This window comes from Antechinus flavipes, chromosome 6 (genome assembly GCF_016432865.1).
Source record: "Antechinus flavipes isolate AdamAnt ecotype Samford, QLD, Australia chromosome 6, AdamAnt_v2, whole genome shotgun sequence".
Taxonomy (NCBI): Eukaryota; Metazoa; Chordata; class Mammalia; order Dasyuromorphia; family Dasyuridae; genus Antechinus; species Antechinus flavipes.
The window spans coordinates 5545558-5568151 of record NC_067403.1 but is presented as its reverse complement, the minus strand read 5'-3'; positions in this window follow the sequence as shown (position 1 = coordinate 5568151).

Here is a 22594-nt window from a genome sequence, read left to right as displayed (position 1 = left end):
TTGTGGCTATATTGTCTGAGAGGCCATCAAAGTTGGGAGTCACCTGATCTGGGCATTGATTCTTGTACCGCGTCATTGCTTAATTGTTTTTTAGCCATATTCCTTTTTATCCCCCCCAAAACTCTTGATATTCTTTTAAAAACAATTGATATTTTGTGATGATAATTACTTTATTTTATTATTTTAATTGATCTAAATTATATATTATATTTAATTATTAATTTATTATTTATATTTAATCTTTATTTATATTTAGTTATTAATTATTAAATTATATTATAATGTGTTATATTTAATTATATTATATTATATTTAATTATATTATATTATATTTAATTATATAAATGAAGATAATGAATTGATTGAAATTATTTATTGTTATGTTAATAGTTATTTATCCCTTCTAAACTTTAGTGATATAATCATAGTTCTTGTTTAGTCTTACACAGCTTCCACATAGCTTTCCTGACGACATTTTGAGGTCGACAATGGAAATGCTGTTAAATCCATTTTATATGAGAAGAATCTTAGTTTTAGAGAAATGAAGTAATTGGCACATTATCCTGCCTAGCAAATGGTCAGGGTAAGATTCTAATTGGGGTTTTAGTATAATAAAGTTGGGAGAGGCCTTGGAGGCCATCTAGTCCAGCAGCCTGTTTTTACAAATGAATAAACAGAGACTCACAGCTTGTCCAGTGTTATACTGGTAATAAAACAGCAAAGGTAGACTTGGAACCCGAGTCATCTGATTTCAAATCTCCTAGCCCATGCTGACTAATTAGCTGGCCCATGTCTTTTCCCCTCTCCTCATGCTGTCTCCATTTAGGGTCCACTTCGTCTTCATGGGGTGGCTGAAGTCCTATAAAGTTGGTTTGCTCTCTTGATTGGTACCTCTTCGTCCCAAGATGCAGAAAGTGCACATGTGCAGACTCCATGACTGTTTTAAAGAATGTTCTTTAGCCTTCCCAACTGGCCCCAATATTCATTGTGAGCAACAGGAGGATTGCCATCTTTTTGCCTTGTGATTGGTCCCTCTTAGCCTTCCAAATATCCTCTGTATTTTCAAATATTTTGCCCAGTTCCTTTGGAATACTTCTATATTATAGAATCATCGATTTAAGATGGAAGGAACCCCTGGTTCAATTGCCTCATGGTAGAGATCATTCTTCAAACTTTGGGAGTCCATTCCATTCTTTAGTTGCTGGAAAGGAGGCCCCCGTGACAATCTGGGGGACCGTCTTCAAGCTCTTGGAGCAGCTTTTCCCATTTTGCTGCTCTTTGCTTTCAGAACGTCAACAGCACGGACATTGAACAAAATGTACAATTGTAAATGTCTCAGTGACCTGCCAAGGGCAGAATGTGCCCTCGCCCTCCTCCCAACTCTTTCCTCATCTCATCTTTGAAATCCTGAGCACATTCACTCAGAGGTCTGTGCCCCAGCTTGTCTAAACTCTTTTCATTTGTTTGGTCCAGGGACACCCTCGCCATCTCTAAGGACTCTAGAAAAGCCATGTCCTGGCTTTGTAAAGAAACTGTCTGGGGACCTAAGAGACTCTAAGTAAACAGCGTAAAACGGGTACGCAACTCTGTGAAAAAGACCATACAATTACTGGATCTCCATGGAAACCTCAGTACAAAGGTGCTGTTTGCCTAGAGAGCTCTGTTTATTTTATTTTATTTTTAAAAAAAACTATCAAGAATAACCCTTTGAGATGTGACATTTTGTTTCCACAAGAGCACTGAAGGTGTCAGACAGAGCCCAATTTTATATTCGTTGAAAATAGAATGCTCCGTACTGTTTGCTGTACTTTTCAACATGTCACTTTCAACCAATTTTACGTGTAAATGGTTACAGTCCTGTGAAAATATTCAGAAAAAAGAGGAAACTCTTTCAAAAAGGAGTATTAAGTATTATTACACTGAACGCCTTTCATAGGGGAAATCCTTCCCTCCCTGGGCTGTGAGCATTCCTGATGGATTGAGGAGCCTGGATTTTTGTGTAAAAATGTTAATATTGCATCTTCCCTTAGCTCTTTAGGGACTTCATAAAGCACCTCTTTTGTGTACTTATCATGTGCTACTTTGTTTTGTATAGACCTTTGATTTCACCGGGGTGGGAAAATCCCAGTGTGGACATTTTCTCCATCGACATAGATTGACACCTCTTCGGTAACATTTTAAAGAATTGCCCAAGATTCTTCAGCATTTTGCCAATGGGCACATAGCCCAGGACTTGCTTACTCCAAGGCTGGCTTTCAATTCACTAGACCCAGCTACCGCTTCAACTATTTCATCCTTTTGCTCCTTTTCTAAGTTCTATACTTTCCTCACCTGTAAGCTCTGAAAGCGAGGTCTGGGTCTCATCTATCTTCCCCAAGATCCTGAACACAGGAGGACTTTAATCAATGTTTGTTGCATTAAAACACATGATAGGTGCTTAAAAATCTCCACCTACCTAATTTACTCTTTCCCTCTCTTTTCAAATTTAAATATATATTTTTAAATGTGATGTTACTTTGATGATACTTAAAAAAAAGATATCTTATCTTTGGCTGCATCTTCTCTTCCCATTTTCCTTCCACTGTGGGTTCAAGGGGCTCCCTCTTTTCCCCAGGATAAACCTTGAGAACTGGTGAGAAGAATTTATTGCAAGAGATTTATTGAGAAATGCTGGATTACAGAGTACTCGGTATTAGGTTCCATCTTCAAAATAATGAATTCATTTAGAGTGCTGAGGCTTCTCAGACTTGTCATTTTAAAATACGCCCTCTCTTGCACTGATGCTTCTTTTACATGGCTTCCGAAAAAATGCCTTTCGAGGTCGTGTCAAAGCAGATGTGGGAATAATTTAAGGTGACACGTCCAGTTTTAAAACAGAGGCTCAGTGTTCTTTATTCCTAGGGCTGCGCTTAATATTCAAGTACTTTGTAGCATCTAGGTTTTTCTTCAGAAGTTTCTCGAGTCTTAGGATGTGCTCCCAGGAAAACGAGAAGCTTTTTGCAAAGAACAGAGGTGTGCCATTGCTCCAAGTAGACATTAATGACTTTAAAAACTAGGATAATACGGGCCTTATGCGTGCTTTTCTTTGGCTCGCAACTCAGTCTAAAAGCATTCCCTCTCCTCCTCTTAACACTCTTCCATCACAAATATTTTGTGCTTGGCCATAAAGAATATCAAAGTTAACCTCTCTGAAATCCCATCAAGCCGATCTGCCCGATAGGAAAACCTGAGCAAAGGCCTTTTAGAGCAGCCCGAGGCCTATGGAATGGTGTCTCCTTTTTCCTACCTTTTCCCTTCTTGGTTGCTGCTGAACCTCCAGGCACCCTTTCCCTTGATGTTTCCTTTTACCTGTCTACCTCCCCTGTGTTCTAAATCATTGCCTCTCCTGCAGTCTTCTCTCTGCCTATAAACATTTTTAGTTTTCTTCTTTTCTCAAAAATCAAACTAAGACAGCCCCAAAACAAAACCCAAGCAAACTAACCCCTGCAGCTCCCTAAAACAAGCCATCTTAGCCCCACTTCCATCCAGTTCCCTTCTCATTTTCACTGTTCACGCTTTCATTTTCCAGTTCATTTTTCTTTTTCACTCATTTTCAATTTCTTGACCATGTTTTCTATACTTCTTCCTCGTTGACTATTTGTTCTTCCATCCATTGCAGTCTAGATCCATATGTAACATCCCATATCCTAACCAACGCCGACAGAAACTGCTTTCCCAGAGGTTATGAAATGGTCAGATGGGTTTTTCTCCATCTCTGCCTCCAGCCACCAGGGCACCATTTGGGTACCACTTGTACTGGGATGGCCCCAGGCAGAAGTGGTTCCTCCTTCCTTAGATTTTACCTGATTTCAGACCCTCATTTGAGCTCGGAGGTTCTTGCTTTTCTCTGTATTATACTTCTCCATGCAATGCTGGCTGTAGGTAACGAGCACCGGAACTAGGCTCCGAGAAGTGGGCAGCTTTTGTTAGATCCTCAGCTGGGGCACTACCTCTTCAACATTAGTCATTCGAGTGAAAGAGAAAAGAAACACTTTCCGCTCGGGAGAGCCACACAACATCACCGGCCCCCACCTGAAATCTTCCTTCCACTTCCTGCCTTGGTTGTGTTTGTGTGGCTGGCAACAAGCCTCCAGGTTTTTTGGTGCCCTGGCCTGCTGGCATTTGATAGGCTTATATACAGAGCACATGGGGAAATGGGTTTGTCGTTAACTGATCTTCTATTTATGTCTCGTGTGCAGATCAGCTTATTAATCTGTGAGCTCCTTGGGCTCAAGGATTAAGTATTTTTGTCATTCTACTTGCTGACTTTCCCCCTAGCCCTTCCTTCATCTTAATCATCTTAATTCTTTAATTTACCTGCATCTTTTTATTCAGATACTAGGAGAAAAACAAATTTAAATACAACATTATCCTTTGCCCTGCAGAAGCTTAAATCTAATAAAAGCTGTAGGAATTTAATAAATGCTTATTGAATAAACAAATTAATGAATGACTAGAAGAATCATGATATAATAGACCGATAATTTGTTATTCACTTCTTAAGAGATTTGAATTTAATAGTCAAAAGGAAATAATGGGAAGGGATTTTTTTCTTTTCTTGAGAAGTATGACTGGCCTTTCCTAAATCTGTGAACTTCCATCAAGCAAAAGGCCTCCTTTTAAAACTTCCCCTGACGGATCTGAAAGTTTGCTGGGAAAAAAGGGATACTGGAAGAAAGGAGAGGCGCCTTCAGGTTTGAGGAAAGAAGGAGAGGCAGCTAGAATCCATGGCAGCTAGAAAATGGAGGCCACGATGAGGAATTGGCAGGGAGTTCCTTTTGGCTGGTAAGTAGAGTGTGGGGGTGGGGGGAAGTAATGAAGGTTAAATTTGGCAAAGACGGTTAGCGCCTGATGGGAGGAGGAACGGCAGCATGAACTCTGTTCCGTGGACAACGCGGACTTCCTTGACCCCTTCTTCGGTGGGATGCCTGTGTTGTAACAGGGACATGAAAGATTTAAGGCGGCTTCTAATTGGCGGGGATGCAGTGAGAGAGTTCAGGCAGATGGAGAGTAATGGGAGGAGTGTTTTAACAGGCCCTTTAGGAAGCAAGATAAAATTGTTATTGGTGTGAATGGCGGGTGAGGGGGGACAGGGTCAGCCCGTATAATCGAGACTAGATCAATCTTCCTTTTCCTGAGCAGATGAGGTTTCTGTGCCGGCATGGGTTTTATACACGTATCCCATTGCCATTTGTCAGCCCGAGCATTCCCACGTTGGCCCGCAGCGCCCTGTTAAATCGCTCTGTGGAATCTCATATTCGGGGAAGTAAATGGAGCATATTATGCCAATGGAATTGACTGGTGTGACAGGAACATACAAACAACTCAGATGTCAGACTGAAACCCCAAATTTTCCCCTTACTTTTGTTTATTTGGGAGTACAGATCCATTAAGTGTTCCGAGATGGCCTCTTGATAACGCTTCCCACCTCTCAGAGGTTTGGCTGGGGCTGCGTCTGCCCTCAGATTTTACAGAGCCCATTTCTGGATGTTTAAAAGATGTGCTTAAAATGCTCATATTTTAAAGTGAAAGTCATGTTAAAAAGGTTCATCGGCAGTGGAAACTTAGAAACAGTGCTGCTTTTTAGGGTTTTTAGCCTGTGTGGGAGAAAATGTCTGTCTCAATTTTCTTTCTTTCTTCCTCCCTCTCTCTTCCCTTCTTCCCTAACTTCCTTTTTTTCTTTTTTTCTCTGACTTTTTATTTTTCCCTTTCCCTCCTTCCCCATCCCTCCACCCCTTCTTTTCTCCCTTCCTTCTTTCTTTTCTCCCTGTTCTTCTCTCTTCCCTTTCATTTTTTCCCTCTCTCCCTGGTTTCTTTCTCTCTTTTTTTTAAGTGTGAGAATTGTTCTAAAAATATGTTGAATAACGTAGCATTGATCCTGTATCACACTCTGGAGAAGTGTATTATTAAGAAATACATCGATAGTTTACCATTGCTGTGATTTTTTTGAAGGTAGTGGTGGTAGTCAAAACTTGCATTTGTATGATGCTTTCTGGTTAAAGAAGTATTTCATCTCATTCAACATTACAACCAGACAAAGTAGGGAGGATCTCCTGCATTTTATAGAATATAGAATTTTTATTTATATATTATACATATTTATATAACATTTATATACATGTAAATACATCTCTATAATATTTGTTCAATATTATATATATTTATAGAATAGGAGGAATATTTTAGGGAGGAAGATTCAGAGCCTAAAAGTAAAACCTCGGTAATTATAATAACGGCATTATTATTATAGCATTTGTATCACAGTTTAAGGCATGGAGAGTGCTTCATATGCCTTCTCATTCTCCTAATAACCTTATGGAATAAGTGTTTTTATTAATCAGTCAATAAACATTTATTTAGCATTTTTTATGTGCCAAATATTCTGCTAAGTGTTGTGTATACAAAAAGAGGAAAGAGTTCCTGCTTCCATGGAGTTTGCAGTTTAATGGAGGAGAAAACAGGCAAATATATACAAAGCAAGCTATATTCGGGGCAAATACAAAATAAATACTAGAGAGAAGGCAGTAGAAATAAGCAGGGTTGGTCAAGGCTGCCTATAAAATATGGTATTTTAGTTGTGGCTTAAAAAAATCCATGGCAGCCAGAAGACAGAGCTGAGAAGGGAGAACATTTTAGTCATGGGCGAGGAGGGCAGGTAGGGCTGAAAATTGGAGTATCTTGTTTTTGTAACAGTGGGGGGGCTAGGGCCGCTAGATTGAAGGACTTTCAGCATGGAGTAATAAGACCAGAAAGGCAGGAAATCCCTGTGAAGGGCCTTGAATGCCAGAGAATTTTGTAGTTAATCCTGGAGGTGACAGGAAACTCTTATATGATAGAGACATGGCTGGACCTGTGCTTCAGGAAAATCACTTTAGAGGCTGAAGGAAGGATGGACTGGAGTGAGATGAGCCTCGAGTCAGGCTAGTGGGTATTTTGGGGGGTGAGGACCTGTGTTACTGGGGGGGGGTCAGTGTTAGAGGACAGAAGGACATGGTGGAGGGATGTTGCAAAGGTAAAAGTGATAGACTTTGGGTGTGGGATGGCACTTGCCAATTTTTTTTCTAAGTGAGCTTTAAGATATCCTCTTGAGATACCCCACTTTCTGTAAAATGGAGTCTGTTCATCATTTCTTCCATGATAATGAAAAATATCTGTGGTGAATAAATGTCTTGTTATTAAAAAAAGAAATCCTCTTGATAAGTTGGATGAGACAGTAGGAAGAAAGAGAAGAACCAAAAAGTGACTTGGCAGCCTGGAGACTCCAGGTTAGTCCCATCTTTAGCATGAATATTTTGGGTGACTTTGAGCATCTAATTGAACCCTTTTCATCTTCAACTTCCTTAGCTACAAAATGAGGGAGAAAGATTTCTAATGAACTTTAAGGTCTCTTTTATTTCAACTTTAGTATTTAGGAGACTTCTTCTAGGTGTCACCTACCAAGCTTTAAAATAAATAGTTGTGAATTATTCTAAGTCGCTTTATTCGGTTTCTCTTTGACAATAGTATTTTATTTTTCCAGTTTCATGTAAAGATATTTTTCAACATTCATTTTATATGATTTTTAATTCCAATTTTCTCCTTCCCTTCTTTCTCCCCTTCTCAAGACAGCAAGCAATCCGATATAGAATACACATGTACAATCATTTTAGACATATTGTTATGTTGGGAAAGAAAAATCAGAGCAAAAGGGGAAAAGCACAAGAAAGAAAAAGCCAGCAAACAAAAAGGGTGCAAATAGAATTCTTCGATCCACATTCACTTTCCATAATTCTCTTTCTGGATGCAGATGGTATTTTCCATTCCAAGTCTATCAGAGCTGTCTTGGATCACCACAGTGTTGAGAAAAGCCAAGTCTATCACACAGTTAATCATCACACAGAATTGTTGTTGCTGTGTGTCATGATCTCCTGGTTCTGCTCATCTCACTCAGCATCAGTTCATGTCAGTCTCTCCAGACTTCTCTGAAATCCTCCTGCTGATCATTTCTTATAGAGCAATAATTCACAACATTCATGTTCCATAACTTATTCAGCCATTCTCTAGCTGATGGGCAGCCACTCAGTTTCCAGTTCCTTGCCCCACTACAAGGAGAGTGCTACAAACATTTTGCCACATGTAGGTCTTGCCCTTTTTATGATCTCTTTGAGATACAGGCCCAATAGAGACCGTATTGACCCAAAGAGAATGCAGAGTTTGAAAGCCCTTTGGGCAGAGTTCCAAATTGTTCTCCAGAATGATTGGATCAGTTTACAACTCTACCAACAATTCCACCTTCCCTTTGTGGAATACATTTTAATTAATAATAAAATATACAATATTTTAATCTATAATCTGTATAATAAATATATATACATAAAATACATTAATAATAATTTTTAAAAGTCTCACTTTTAAATATATTAATATCTTGGAAATGGAACAGATCCAAACAAATCCAGAGTCCATGTTTTATGCAAACAAACTATTCAATAAGTTCAATAAACATTGAAGTGTCTGCTACGTTCAGGGCATCCTGTTAGGTGCTGAAAGGGAGTGGTGTCCTAGACACAGGTCGGAGTTCTGGTGACCTCAGTGAAGTCCTTGAATCTTGTTGCATTTCAGTTTCCTCACTTATAAAGTGTTAAGTTTCTAGGTCCTTTTTGACTTTAAATCCTAAGTTCACATGCAAATTGGATCAGATGAAGGCCAAGATCTCATTGAGCTCGATACAATATCTTACATTTCCATGGTTTTTTGAGGCTTTCAGGGGGGTCACACAGGGCATATAGGGTCACAGAGCTAATAGGGTCTGAAACTGGATTCTCCTGATTTCTGAGCCACTTATCTGCTCCATTTCTGTAGCTTGTTAGGGTTTCCAAGAACATCTCTCACAAGTCAGTGAGGGAGTAAGTACAGGTGGGGCTCTGGTAGAATCCTGGGTTTGCAATTGAAAAAGACTTGATTTCAAATTTGGCACTTAGTGACCCTTGGTAAGTCACATGTGTGAGGGCCAGAGAATTCTTGAAGACTTATATGCTAAGTCACAGATATATTGATTGAAGACATACTTTTATGTAAAGATGAAGAAACTGAGTCTCAGGGGAAGTTGTGACTTGGTTAGGTTCAGAGAGATTCCATCAGAACCAGTTTTTCTGACTTTCAAAATTGATCTCTTTCTAGATGATGGGTGCACTGGGTCCAGATCAAATCTAGTCTCAGACACTTACTAGCTGTATAATCTGGATAAATCACTTTAAAAAAGAGCTCTCTTTGTCTCAGTTTCCCCAGCTGTAAAATGGAGATAATCCCAGCTTCTCAGTGCAGGGTTGTTGTGAGGATCAAATGAGTTGATATTTGCAAATGCAATTTGTAAGCACATAGTAGGTACTCTATAAAAACTTATTCCCCTCTCCCCACCCCCAGTGTACCTAGATCTGAGTTCAGATTCTACTGTAGACACTGGCTAACGTCCACCACTAGCATTTGTAACTATCATTATAACTCCCCCCGCCTCGAGTTCTGGTCAAGGGGCTGTAACACGTCCACAGATAATGCTCCCATGTGAAATCACAACAGCCCCTTTCCATTGAAAATCGAGCTTGGTGCATTCTGGGGAGCAACATTTCGGCTCCTTTGCATTTATGACACAAGTGGAACCATTCTCCCTTATTTCAGTCCATAAAGGCAGAACTCATTAGATGCAGGAAATTTCTTCTATCATTAATAGGCCACACTAATGTGATAAAAAATGTCTCCACTCCCCTAAACTTTGATTCTCATTTAAAGCAGCTCCCACGTATACTATTTATCTTCCACGTTTTTCCCAACTCTCAATGGTCCCATTATATCCTTTATTTGGAATCATAAAAAAACTCCTAGAATAAAAAGAAGCAAATGAATCCTCCCTGGGGAAGAGGGAGACAAGGTCTGCCAGATTTTAAATTGTAGCATTGGACGTGGCCCCCGAAATAGAGTTTTCTTTTTCAACAGCTTCTTTGGGAGAAATGAATGGGCGCGACAGAGAATCCTGAAATAAGACGCCGAATTATGCAAAAGTGCTAAAAACTGACATCTTGAAATAAAAAACTGCTGAAAGGCTGAGAAATAAACAACGCAGACTGGAGTGGGAACGGTTTGAAGCTGGAAAAAGAGCGACTCCACTTTTATTATTCACAGTGGAAAAATCATGGTGATCGTGATGTAAAAACCACAATTTCCTTTATTTGTGGATCAGACTGATTGGAGAGCACGAAGGGCAGGCCCGCAGCCCCTTGGATCGAGCTCCATCCGTAGAGGCCTCTGGAAGCCCAGCTTGGCCACTGCCAAACTCTGTTGATTTGAAAAAGCCTCTTCACCTTTCAGTGACTTCTGCTTCATCAGCAGGCTGAGGTTCTGGGGGGCTAACCTTCCTCTGAGGTGCAGGATCTGGATTTCCTAAACACCTATTGTATAACATGCTTTGCAATTACAATTCGCTCTAGAAAGTCTCCAGGTTATTATGAAAACAAACAATAAAAATCAGTTCACTAGCAGGTAGACAGCAGAGCAGTCAGAGGCAAATTGTGGGTCAGGAGAGAATGTACTGAAGTGAATCTGCAGATTCCCAACCAGGAAGCAGGTTCGGTAGTTATTAAGGAAAAGCCTTAATTTGGTTTTTATTAGTAGAGTATTTTTACTTGCAGTCTTAAAAGTCTCAAATGAATGAGATAATAATGCTCCGGGGAGAATATCTGCAGGATTCATACTTGGAAATTACTCTGCAAACTTAGGTGCTGGCTAAATGCTGCTGCTTGTTATTTGTGTTCTTATTATTGTATGTTTTCTTCTGGCAACATCTCCAAGAGGGATAGGATCGGATAGCTGAAAGACTGTCCGATGGAGGAGAGACATGAGGTCCAAGTTTTGCTCTGCTGACTGTTAGCTGTGTTTCCTTCATAAATTATGTCCTCTCTCTCAGCCCCATTTTCTTTAGTCATAAATGAGAAGTTTGGGCTGGGTCATCTCTGTGGTCCCTTTCGGCTCTCATATTATTTGATACCATTACTCCTCTCCAGAGGGAAAAATATTTTAATGTTTTTTTTCTGATGTATTGAAAATGATGACTGGGGATCTTTGGTAAATAGTTCCTATCCATTGTACAATGGAAAAATATTTGAGCTGTGAGAAAAATGGTAAATTTGGTAGTTAAGAGCTGGCATCTGTGTAGGACTTTAAGGTTTATAAAGCATTTGCAATGATCTCATTTGATCATCATCATCATTCTTGGTGATGAGGACTCTTATCACCCTCATTTTACAGATGAGGAAACTGAGGTACATTAAGTCATTTGTTCAAGGTCACATAGTTATTAAGTGACTGAGGCAGGATTATGAAATCTGGTCTTCTTGACTTCAGATGCAGTATTCTGGCTAACTGCCAAAAAGATCTTTGTTAGTTAATCTCGTCTTCCCTTCAACTTTCTTTTACTGGAGGGAGGGAAAGAGAGAGGGAGTTTACTTGCTAGGACTAAGGATGACCTAGCTTTTGATGTTAAAACTAAACTCTGGAGTTGTTGTTTTGAACATGAGCTATGTCAAGGAAAGAACAAATGAACAAAAAAATCTCTAAAGCAGAGAAATTCCAGGGCTTGGAGACTTAGAGAAAAGCAGAAAAAGTGGAGGTTGATTCACATGGTAAAGAGAGAAAACTTCCCTGTGATTTACTTTGACTTGCTAATTTTCAGAAGGAAATTAATAAAATTGATTCCAGCAAAAACCCTAAGTGGACAAATAGTAGAAAAACAGATCTCGAATTGTGGAAATTTGGGGCAGGGAGAAAGTTCTTAGAGAAATCTTTCCCTGAGGGAGAAATAAATATTTAGGCCAAATCACTAGCTGTAAGGAACATTAGAGCAGGAATCATTCATGGAGATGGAAGGACACCCTCCCACAAAGTCTTAGTTCCAATTCCCAGACTTGGTTGCAGGAATATGATTAGTTATTGTGGGTTCTGGAAGAAAAAAAGACTTTTGGCAATAAAGCTCTGAAAATATGTATTTTTAAGTGTTATAAACTACACCAAGAACAGCTTTTCCTGTCATCCTGGGGACTAGAAATAATACACCTGCAAGGACAGATGAATGGCGGAATGCTGGCACTTCACGCGGCATTAACCATTTTGTACCATGTTTGTGGGTTCCCCCTATCATTAATTCTAAGTTAAATAAACTTTTTTTTTTGAAAACAAAATTGTTGTATTTCTGGATCTCATTTATTTTTCACCAACTCGCTTTTCTTGTCTCTGATGCTGCCAGTTTTTATTTCAATTATGTTTTCATCAGTCTATCATTCTCTTGGATCCTTTATGAGTCTGCCTTTCCAGGTTGTTTGTCGAGCTTTTATTGTTTTCTTCTTTGTTTCTTCCTCGACAACATATGCTCCTTGTTAGAGCGACAGAAAGGGATCTTCCTGGTTCAGTAGCCTGGTTGTTCCCAGACCTCATGGTACATGAGAATACATTTGATTCAGATCCGGTATCTCAAATCCCCCGAGAGCAGTGAGATGCTACCTTCAGACCAACGCCATGGCATGTTGAATGGAGCGCTGGATTAGACTTTGTCTGCGTTTCAGTTCTCGAGCTGTGTGATCCTGAGCAGGTCATTCTCACCTTTTTGAGGTCAGTCTCAATAACTGAAATCTTCCCATCTCACGCCAGCTTCCTCACTTAATTCATCACCCATGTGAGATGTATAGAACTTTCCCCACAATATCACTCATTTCTTCCTTTAGATTCTTTCCGCCATGATTCTGTGCATGAATTTCCTCACACGAGCATGTGTCAATCTAGAATGCCATTCAGTTGTCCCTTTGATCTTTTCCTTTGCATTTCTGAATTTCATCCGTGAGTCTGAATATTTCTTCCAAGTGATATCTGTGAGTAAATTTACTTCCTTGAATTAAGACCTCGGGTTCACCTTGCTTTCGGCTATATTCCATCTTTTTTTGCATGGATTTCTGAAGTAAGAACAAGAACAAGACTTTGTACTGACTTTGTTGAAGCTCGTCTCCTGAGAATGAGTGGTCTTCTCCTCCTATGGTCTTATTCCTCTATTAAGAATGTTTTTCTGAAGGGTATCTGAATTGGCAGGCATATATGGATAATTTTCTTCTCTTGTCCCATATTTTTACCCTCAACTAGGTTTTTGTCTTTTAAAAAATCCATTAAGTATTTCCCCATTACATGTAAAATAATTTTTAACAACCACACTTTTAAAAATTATGAATTCCACATTCTCTCCTATTCTCCCACCTCTGCTTCCTCCTTGAGAAAGCAAGCACTTTGATTTCAGTTATACATGTGACAGCATGTCATATATTTTCATATTAGTCAAGTTGCAAAAGAAAACACAAAATAATAAGAATAAAGAAAGTTAAAAAAATATGCTTTATTTACATTCAGAATTCATCAGTGCTTTCTCTGGAGGTGGACAGCATTTTTCAACAAAGATCCTTTGGAATTGTTTTTGTTTCATTGTCTTAATGACAACTTAGAGTAACTAAATCTTTCACAGTTTCTATCCCTTTAAAATCCCTTTATTATTGATACTGTGTATGATATTCTGATTCTGTTCATTTCACTTTGCATCAGTTCATATAAGTATTCCCAAGTTTTTTTTTCCTGAAAGCTTCCTGATTGTTATTTTTTTCATAGCATACTGACATACCCTCATAATCACATATCACAACTTATTTTCACATTTCCCCAGTTGATGGGATTCTCTCAATTTCCAATTCTTTGCCACCACAAAATGGACTGTTATAAATATTTTTGTATATTTTCCCTTTCCCTTTCCCTTTGATCTTCTTGGGATACAGACCTTGTAGTGATAGTTCTGGGCCAAAGGGTATATATAGTTTTATAGTCCTTTGGGTGTAGTTCCAAATTGTTTTTTTACAATGATTGGTGCATTCAAAGTTATAGTAATTAATAAGGCATTTCTCTCCATTGTATTTTTAATTTTTCTCTTTCCTTCTTTTCTGTCCCTCTTCTACTATTTGTTTTGCTTTTGACCACTGCCTTCATTTATATGCCCCCAACTTCTTCTTTGAAGCAATTTAGATGTAAGATTCGAGTGTTGCACACCCCCCACCTCCATTTCCCTCCCCTTTATTATAAAACTTCCATGCACACCTTTTTTATGTGATATAAATTTCCTACCATTTTTCCTCTCCCTTCCTTCCCATTTCCAGAATATTTCTCTTTCTCACCTATTGTTTTTGTCCATCATAATCAACTCACACTCAAATCCTCTATGTAGAATCTTTCTAATTCCCATGAAACTGATAAAGTTCTTAGAAGATTCATGTATCATCTTCCCATACAGAAAAGTTCACAGTTTAAACATACTGAGATCTTTATGATTTCTTTTTTATGTTTACCTTTTTATGCTTCTCTTGAGTCTTTATCTTTGAAAGTTAAATTTTCTATTCAACTCTGAATCCTTGAAAAAATTTATTTCATTAAATATCCATTTTTCCTCTTGAAGGATTCTATTCTGTTTTTCTTGGTCATAATCTCAGCTATTTGGCCTCTTGAAATATCATATTCCAAGCCCTTCCCTCCCTTAATGTAGTAGCAGCTAAATCTTGTGTGATTCTTCCTGTTGTTCCATGGCATTGGAATGTTTTTTTTTCTTGCTGCTTAATAATTTTCTTTTTGACCCAGGAGCTATAATTTCGATATAATATTCTTAGGAGTTTTGATTTTGAGATCTATATCAGATGGTGATTGTTGGATTCTTTCCATTTCCACTTTAGAAACTGAAAGAGAAATTTCTATTTTCTACTTTTTCAATTTCCATTTCCCTGTGGTTTGAGGGCATCAGAATAGTTTTCCTCGATAATTTCTTGAAATATAGTGTCTATTGTTTCTACTCTCCTTCTTTGATCATGACTTACAGGTAAGCCAATAATTCTTAGATTACCTCTCCTGGATTTGTTTTCCAGGTCAAATTATTTTTCCAATGAGATATTTCATATTGTTTTTCATCTTTTGATTTTGTTTTATTGTTTCTTGATTTCTCATGGAGTCATTAGCTTCTATTTGGCCAATTCTGTTTTTTAAAGTATTATTTTTTCAGTATTTTTATGCCTTTAAAAAAATCAAGGTGGTAATCATGTTTTCATGTTGTCTTGATCTTCCCTTTTACTATAGTTGCTTTTTATTATCAAGTTCTTTTTTCTTGGCTGTTTTTTTCCTCTCCTCCCTTCCATGTGTTTGTGTGTGTGTACACATATGTGCTTGTATATATGTATGTGTGTATATGCTTTTTCATGCTATTTTTTTCACAACTAGTTCTGGGGTTTGGGGAGTTTTCAATGTTTCCTAGGTAGTGTGATAATTTCTGGCTTGAGGGTTTCCAAAACTGCTACTACTTTTATTACCACCATTGGATTTTCATCCAAGTGGGCTATAAACTAGCCTCCTCCCCTGTATCAAAGATTTCTCTTCCTGACCTCCTATGTTGCCTTGGGCTAAAAGAAGCTCTCACTTTGATATTTTGTTGGCTCTACCACTCTAGAACTTGATTTGATATGTGACTTTAAAGTTTAATGTATGTTTTTAAAAATTTTTATTTAATAATTACTTTATATTGACAGAATCCATGCCAGGGTAATTTTAAAGTTTAATGTTAGGAGAACCTAACTGAGTGCTTTTTTTACTCTACCATCTTGACTCTTCCCCTCATCCCCCTTGACAAAAATTTAAGATTTTGAGGAAAATACACTTTTATTGATTTTTGTTAGAGGTTTTCCACCTCTGATCAAGAGTTCATCCTATCTATCTCTTAAACCTCATCTGATATTCTAAAACGTGCTCTTAGACATTATCTTATTAAGTAGTTAGGTTAATTCTGCCTTTCATCTTCTTTTGGTCCTATCTTTAATTAGCAGCAGGGGCATAAAAACCACCTCTCACACTGCCTCTTGAGAAAGCTTCTAGTTCACTGCTCTGATAAAACTTTTGATGCTAGAATAAAATTTCTCTACTCAAAAAATGTACAAGTCCTTCTTATCTATTGAACAAAACCTTATAAATTTGTGGCTAGGGCATCCACCATCTGATTTTATCACAACTTCCCAAAATTATCCTGGTAGATATTAAGAGGTTAGAGATAACTAAATAAAATGAAATTCAATAAAGGGTCCTACCAAATTCCTTTCATGAAATAAATGTAGTTTTGATAACACTTTCTCCTTTTTGTCTTTTCTCGGTTTAGTTACTTTTAAATGGCAATGCAAACATATTGAATCAAATATTAATAAAGAGACTATAGCCACACATTAAAATGATTATATACTTTGGCCAAATAAGATTTGTATCTGGAATGTAGGGTTGGTGCAAAATTTGGAGAACCAAAGACTTATTAAATGGTATTAATAAGAAAACAGGAAAAACACAGGATAATTTCACTAGACCAAAAAAACTTTTAACAAAGTAAAACAGTTGTTTGTGATAAAAACAGCAAAACCACAGAAATGAGCAAGCTTTTTCATTAATATAGTAAATAAAGCTTATTAAAACTGAAATGTTAGCAACTTTCCCCAATAATATTAGGAATAAAGCAAGTATGCCTATTATTGCTACTATCGAACAAAGTTTTAAGAACAACATTTTAACAATGCTAGCTATAGTAATAGTGTAATAAAAATTATGTGAGACTAAACAGGCAAAGATGAAACAAAATAATTGCTTTTTGAAAATATGGTTTAACTAATACATTATTAGAGGAGTTGTGAAATGATATAGCCATTATGTAGAGCAATTTGGAAGTATGCTGGAAGAGCTATAAAACTATGCATACCCTATGATCCAATAGTGTCTCTACTCAATATATATCCCAAAATGATCATAAAAGAGGGAAAAAACTCACAAAAATGTTTGTAGCAGCCTTTTTTTGTAGTCACAAGAAACTGGAAATTAAAGTTAGAAATGGCTTTATATGCTATATGAATGTAATGGAATATTATTGTTCTATAAGAAATGATAAACAGACTGATTTCAGAAAGGTCTGGAAAGATTTACATGAACTGATCCTAAATGAAGAGAGCAGAACCAGAGGAACATTGTACACAGTAATAACAAGATTATGTGATAATCAACTGCAATGGACTTGCTTCTTTTCACTAAAGAGATGATTCAAGACGATTCCAATAGACTTGTGGTGGAAAGTGCCATCCAAAGTCAGAGAGAGAATTATGGAGACAGAATGTGGATCAAGGCATAGAATTTTCAAATTTTTTTGCTTGTTGTTTGCTGGTTTTTTTCCTTTCTCATGTTTTCTTTGATTTTTGATTTTTTTTCATGCAAAATGATGAATATGGAAATAGAAGAATTGCACATGTTTAACCTATATTGGATTGCTTTCTTTCTTGGGGAGAAGGAAAGGGGAGAAGAGAGAGAGAAAAATTTGGATCACAAAGATTTGCAAAGGAATATTGAAAACTATCTTTTCATGTATTTGGAAAAATAGAATACTATTAGAATTTTTTAAAAGAATCTATAAAAGGAACTCTATAAACTTAACTAAAATTAATGGAAAAGATAATCCAGCAAAGCAGCAAGATACAAATTAACCCATATAAGTCATCCGTTTCTGTTTATATTAAAAAAAGATAAAAACTCCAATAATCTAGGAAGAAAAGATAGAAAGACAAATTCTATTCAATCTACCAAGACACACACGACAATTACATGAATACAACTAAAAAGTAATTTCTTCAGAAACAGACCTATATAACTGGAGATTTGTTTGTTGTCCATAATAAGAATATATTACCTAAATTGATTCCCTTATTTAATATTGTATCAGTCAAACTATCAAAGTGTTTAGAAAAGTAGGAAAAATAACAAAGTTCAACTGGAAAAATAAAAGATCAAGAAGGAAAGGAGCCAAGAAGTATAAAATTTCAGGTTATATAACAAAGTGGTAATCATTTTTTCTTGTAGAAGGAATGGAAGTAGCAGAAAGTTTCACAAAATGAAAGCCTTCCCTGTGAAAGGACGAGTTGTGTGTCTGGTTTCTGAAGGTCAGTCCGGCTAGAAGCAGAGAAGTTTGTTGCTAGAAAAACAGTCACCGGGAAACTGTGGTCACAGAAACTCAAACAGCCATCTTCTAAAGGCTCATGGATTCTAGATTTGATTTGCTGTGAATTCCTTGTGTATCCTCAGCTTGAAGCATTTGCATCAGTTGTTTCTTTTGCCTTAAATGCAACCCAACTTCATTTCCATGACTTACCCTCTTGTTTTTTCTCCTTCAAGGCCCAGTTCAGGTATCACTTCTTCTGGGAGGTCTTCCCTGGTTTTTCAGTCAGTTGTTAATTTTTTCATTCATCTATTTTCTGCATGCTATACTTATTTGTCCACCTGTCCCATTTCTCCAATATGGTACAAAACTGTTTTTTCTTCCCATCCTCAGCCTAGCACAGGTGTCTTGCATTTTGAAGATGCTTAAATGGATGTTTGTTGAAATGTCTGGGGGAAGCTGCTTTCATCAGTGTGTGTCAGATTGGTGAAGTATGTGCCCAAGACCTAGAGGGAGCATCGTTTTCAGAACGTTTGGAAAGCATCTTGGGATCCTCGTAATTAACAGAGGCAAACAGACCACTGGGATATTAACTGCACATTATGCCCTAATTAGTTGTTGTAGAGAGAGGAGAGAAGGGAAGAGAAAAAGCAAGGAAGAAAGAGAACTTCCATTAAGTTGCCATTCTATGCTCTAGAGAGCATTTATTAAGATCCCTCTGTGCTAAGTGCTGCACAGATTTGTCTCATTTAATCTTCATAACAATCCTGGAAAGCACATGCTATTAATATCCCAATTTTATAGTCAAAGAAGCTAAGATAGACCGAGGTTAAGTGACTTTCTCATGATCAACTAGAGAGTGTTTGAGGCTGAACTCAAGATTTCAAGGAGAGGGTGATCATGGGGAAAATGGTAAAAGTAAAGTAGAACATCAATTTTAATGGTCAGTTATATTTTCAATAAAAAGAAAGAAATTTTCAGATACATTTCAATATTTAGAAGAAAAGTTGCAAAATAATAATAATTAGCATCTCTATAACTCTTTGAGGTTTGCAAAGAACTTTTACATGACCTCATTTTATCTTCTCGACCTTGGGAGGTGGGGCTAGCACTATGCCCATTTTTCAGATGAATAAACTGTGCATTGTTGAACTTCTCATTCTCTAGACTGCTCTCCATGATTATAGGTTTCAGAAAAGGGGCTGCCCTTAAAAAGGAGTGTCTTCCTCTGGGATTTCCATTTGTACATGTCAATGAAATCACAGGTTCACTCCCTATTCCTGAAATGTTGCTGTTACTCAGTTGTTTCAGTCATGAACGATTCTTTGTGACCTCATTAGAAATTTTCTTGGCAAAAATACTGGAGTGGTTGGCCATTTCCTTCTCCAGCTCATTTTACAGATGAGGAAACTGAGGCTAACAGGATGAAGTGACTTGCCTAAGGTCAGAGATTAGAGTTCAGAAATAGAGATAGGTCTTTCTGACTTCAGACCCGGCTCTGTCCACTGCACTACCTACCTGCCCATTTCAAATAATGAAAAAAAAAAGTGGATAGAGGCTAATTTGGTCAAGAAATACAGCCTATTTTCAATTTAAATTAAAAAAAATCATAAAGATCAAACTATGATTAAGAAGGCAGGTTATTGGCTAGATTAGTTGGGTGGCTGCTATGGCATCAAACCAAGTTCAGTGGCAAGAGTGACAACCTTAGAAGTTGCTTAGAAGTCATTTAAAAGTAAAGAAAGGACAAAGAACAAAGAGCTGGCCTTGAATCAGAAGTCAAGGCAATATCAATAGAGTTTTGAGACCCCAACATGTAGACCTCATATAAATGTACATTTTCACTGCGTGATATGGAGGATATGGAGAAGTAAATTAGCAAGTCATTAAGGAAATGACTGGTGAGTAGTGCAGGAGACACTGCCAATATCAACTCATTTGCATCGCTGATGGTTGAAATAGGATTCTACCTGAAGCTTCTCCTTAGGGGGCAAAGAATTTGCCACAATGTGTTTGTACCCTCAGGTTACACAATTTATGTATTTAAGGGCTCTTAGGTTCAAGGACTTAATGATAAAATGAGGTGCACAAGGGAAATGAAGGAAAAGAAGATCAAGAAAAATGCAATGTCTCTGTGGGTGACTCTAATGCTAGGAAACTGATAAATGAATGAGAATCGGCTCGTTTTAGGAAGGAGCATTCCCTAATTTTCTTTTGAAATGTGCACCCTATAATGAATTCATCTTCATTTTTTTTGGGGAAGAGATCATATCATCCATTTCTTTCAACAATTTGTCAATCTGATTCCAGGTAATCAAATTCCTGGATGGGAGCGAGGAGATGGGCTACAGAGATGAATAACAGACTCAGTCCTTTTCCATAAGGATTTTAATGGTTTAATATAGATGATGACATGTACCAAAAAATCGTATTCACTCAACAAACATTTATTAAGCACTAACCAGGCAAAATTTACTATGATAAGAAAGTAGTGGGGTAGGGAGTGGATTAATTAAATAATTAAAATAATTACTAATCAGGTTGGTAATTTCTTGAAAAAGAGAAAATCAGGTTCACAAAGGAGAACATAATCTTTCCTTACTCGATTCCATAAAGAAAATGCAAATGAGTAAAAAGAATAAAGTTGTAGACACACGTGTGTCTACATGTGTGTGAAGAAATATGATAAAGAGAAAATTGTACAGTCACGAAACAGATTCTGATATTAAAATTCTAAATCATAGACTTTTAGAAAAGAAATGACTCAATGGAACACAAATCTCTGTATGGGAGAGGAAGAGAGAGAATTAAATAATTAAATAAATGATTTAGGAGCTAGTATTACAGAAGAAAAGGCTCCTAGGTGAATATGTGGGAAGCTAGAATACCTGTTTAAGAAGAGTAAAACATGATTTAATAGCAGAAAAGGGAGAAATCTGTTCTACTGAAAACAAACTATCTCTGTATTTCTGCCTCTTATTTAATATGGGGCTGTAATCTATATAGCCACATATTGCTGTTGCTTCAGAAAAAAATCCAGATTTGATTGAAAGCCTCTAGATGTTTGATTCAGCATACACATAATAGACATATCTGCATTTATTTCCTCCATGTGATAGCAAAGAAAATACCCTTTGTGTCTTAGTGTTGATGTTTTATATATTTGATTATTTTCATAATACTCCCTTGTCTTTTAAAAAAATAGTTGTCTTGCCTTTTTAAAAACATGGTGATCACAATTACCTGAATATTAACCTTCTTGATTGTGCTTTTACCACAGGTTAGTTGGACCTGATCTTATTAGAATCATCTGTTTATAGAAATAGTCTTATTTTATCTTTTAATATAATTTCATGGATTTACATTTAGGTGACCCAACCAGGAGTAAATACTAGTTCCAGCTTAATCCACTTATTTCTTTTTTTTTCTTTTTAACAACAGCAATTCTGCTTCTCTGTTGGGCTATCATTTTATGGACATCTATATCTAATTTTCAGGATGAATGTTCCATCACAATCCCTGACATTTTCACCTTGACAGTCTTTCCTCCCTAACAGGGGCTTAACATATCATTTATTTGTCTCCTCCTCTGCCACCTAAACAGAGACTTGTGTTCCACTGAGGCATTTCTTTTCTAAAAGTCTGTGATTTAGAATTTGTTTCCTGATTGCACAATTTGATATTGCTTTGTCATATTTCTTCACACACATGTGCCTACAGCTTTATTCTTTTTACTCGTTGGCAGTTTCTTTATGGAATTGAATAAGGAAAGGTTAATGTTCCCCTTTGTGGATTTGATTTTCTCTTTTTCAAGAAGTTACCAACCTGATTTACTATCTCCCCCCATGCAGAGTGAATACTTTGTGTAACTCTTAGCCCCCAAGTTTCTCAGTCTTTGAATAAAAATCAGTGATCTTTGATCAATAAAAATAACTCACATTTATTTAATTCTATACCATTTACTTATCACTTTCCTTTGAATGCTATTGAAGTAGAGAGTACAATGATCAATATTTCTCTTTTACAGATGAGGAGACTGAGGTCCAGCAAAGGTTAGTACCTAAAATCACAGTATCTGGTTAGTGGCCAAATGAGCATTAGAAGCCTGGTTTTCTGATTCTAATTAGGCCTGGTGACTGTTCTGGTATGACACAAAACTAATTTTCTTAGGATGAAACCTCAGATTTAGTATCTTATTTAATTCTTTTTTTTAAGAAAATAAATTTATGCAAAATAAATAAATATTTTATGGACCAGAATCTATGGGAGAATTCAGAAGAAAATCATACTTCAAGAGAAAACTACTGGCCCAGCTCCTTCCTATCTTTTAATCTATTTCATTCCACTCAAGTCAGTTCAGCAGATATTTATTCAGCATTTACTAGGACATGGTGCTAGCATCGGGATGGCAAAGTAGAAAATGTGTAAACTCTGCCCTCACTGAACTCATCTTGTTGCAGAAGGGATGACAAGTACGATACGATGCAACAAGCATCCTACAATAGTTGCAGA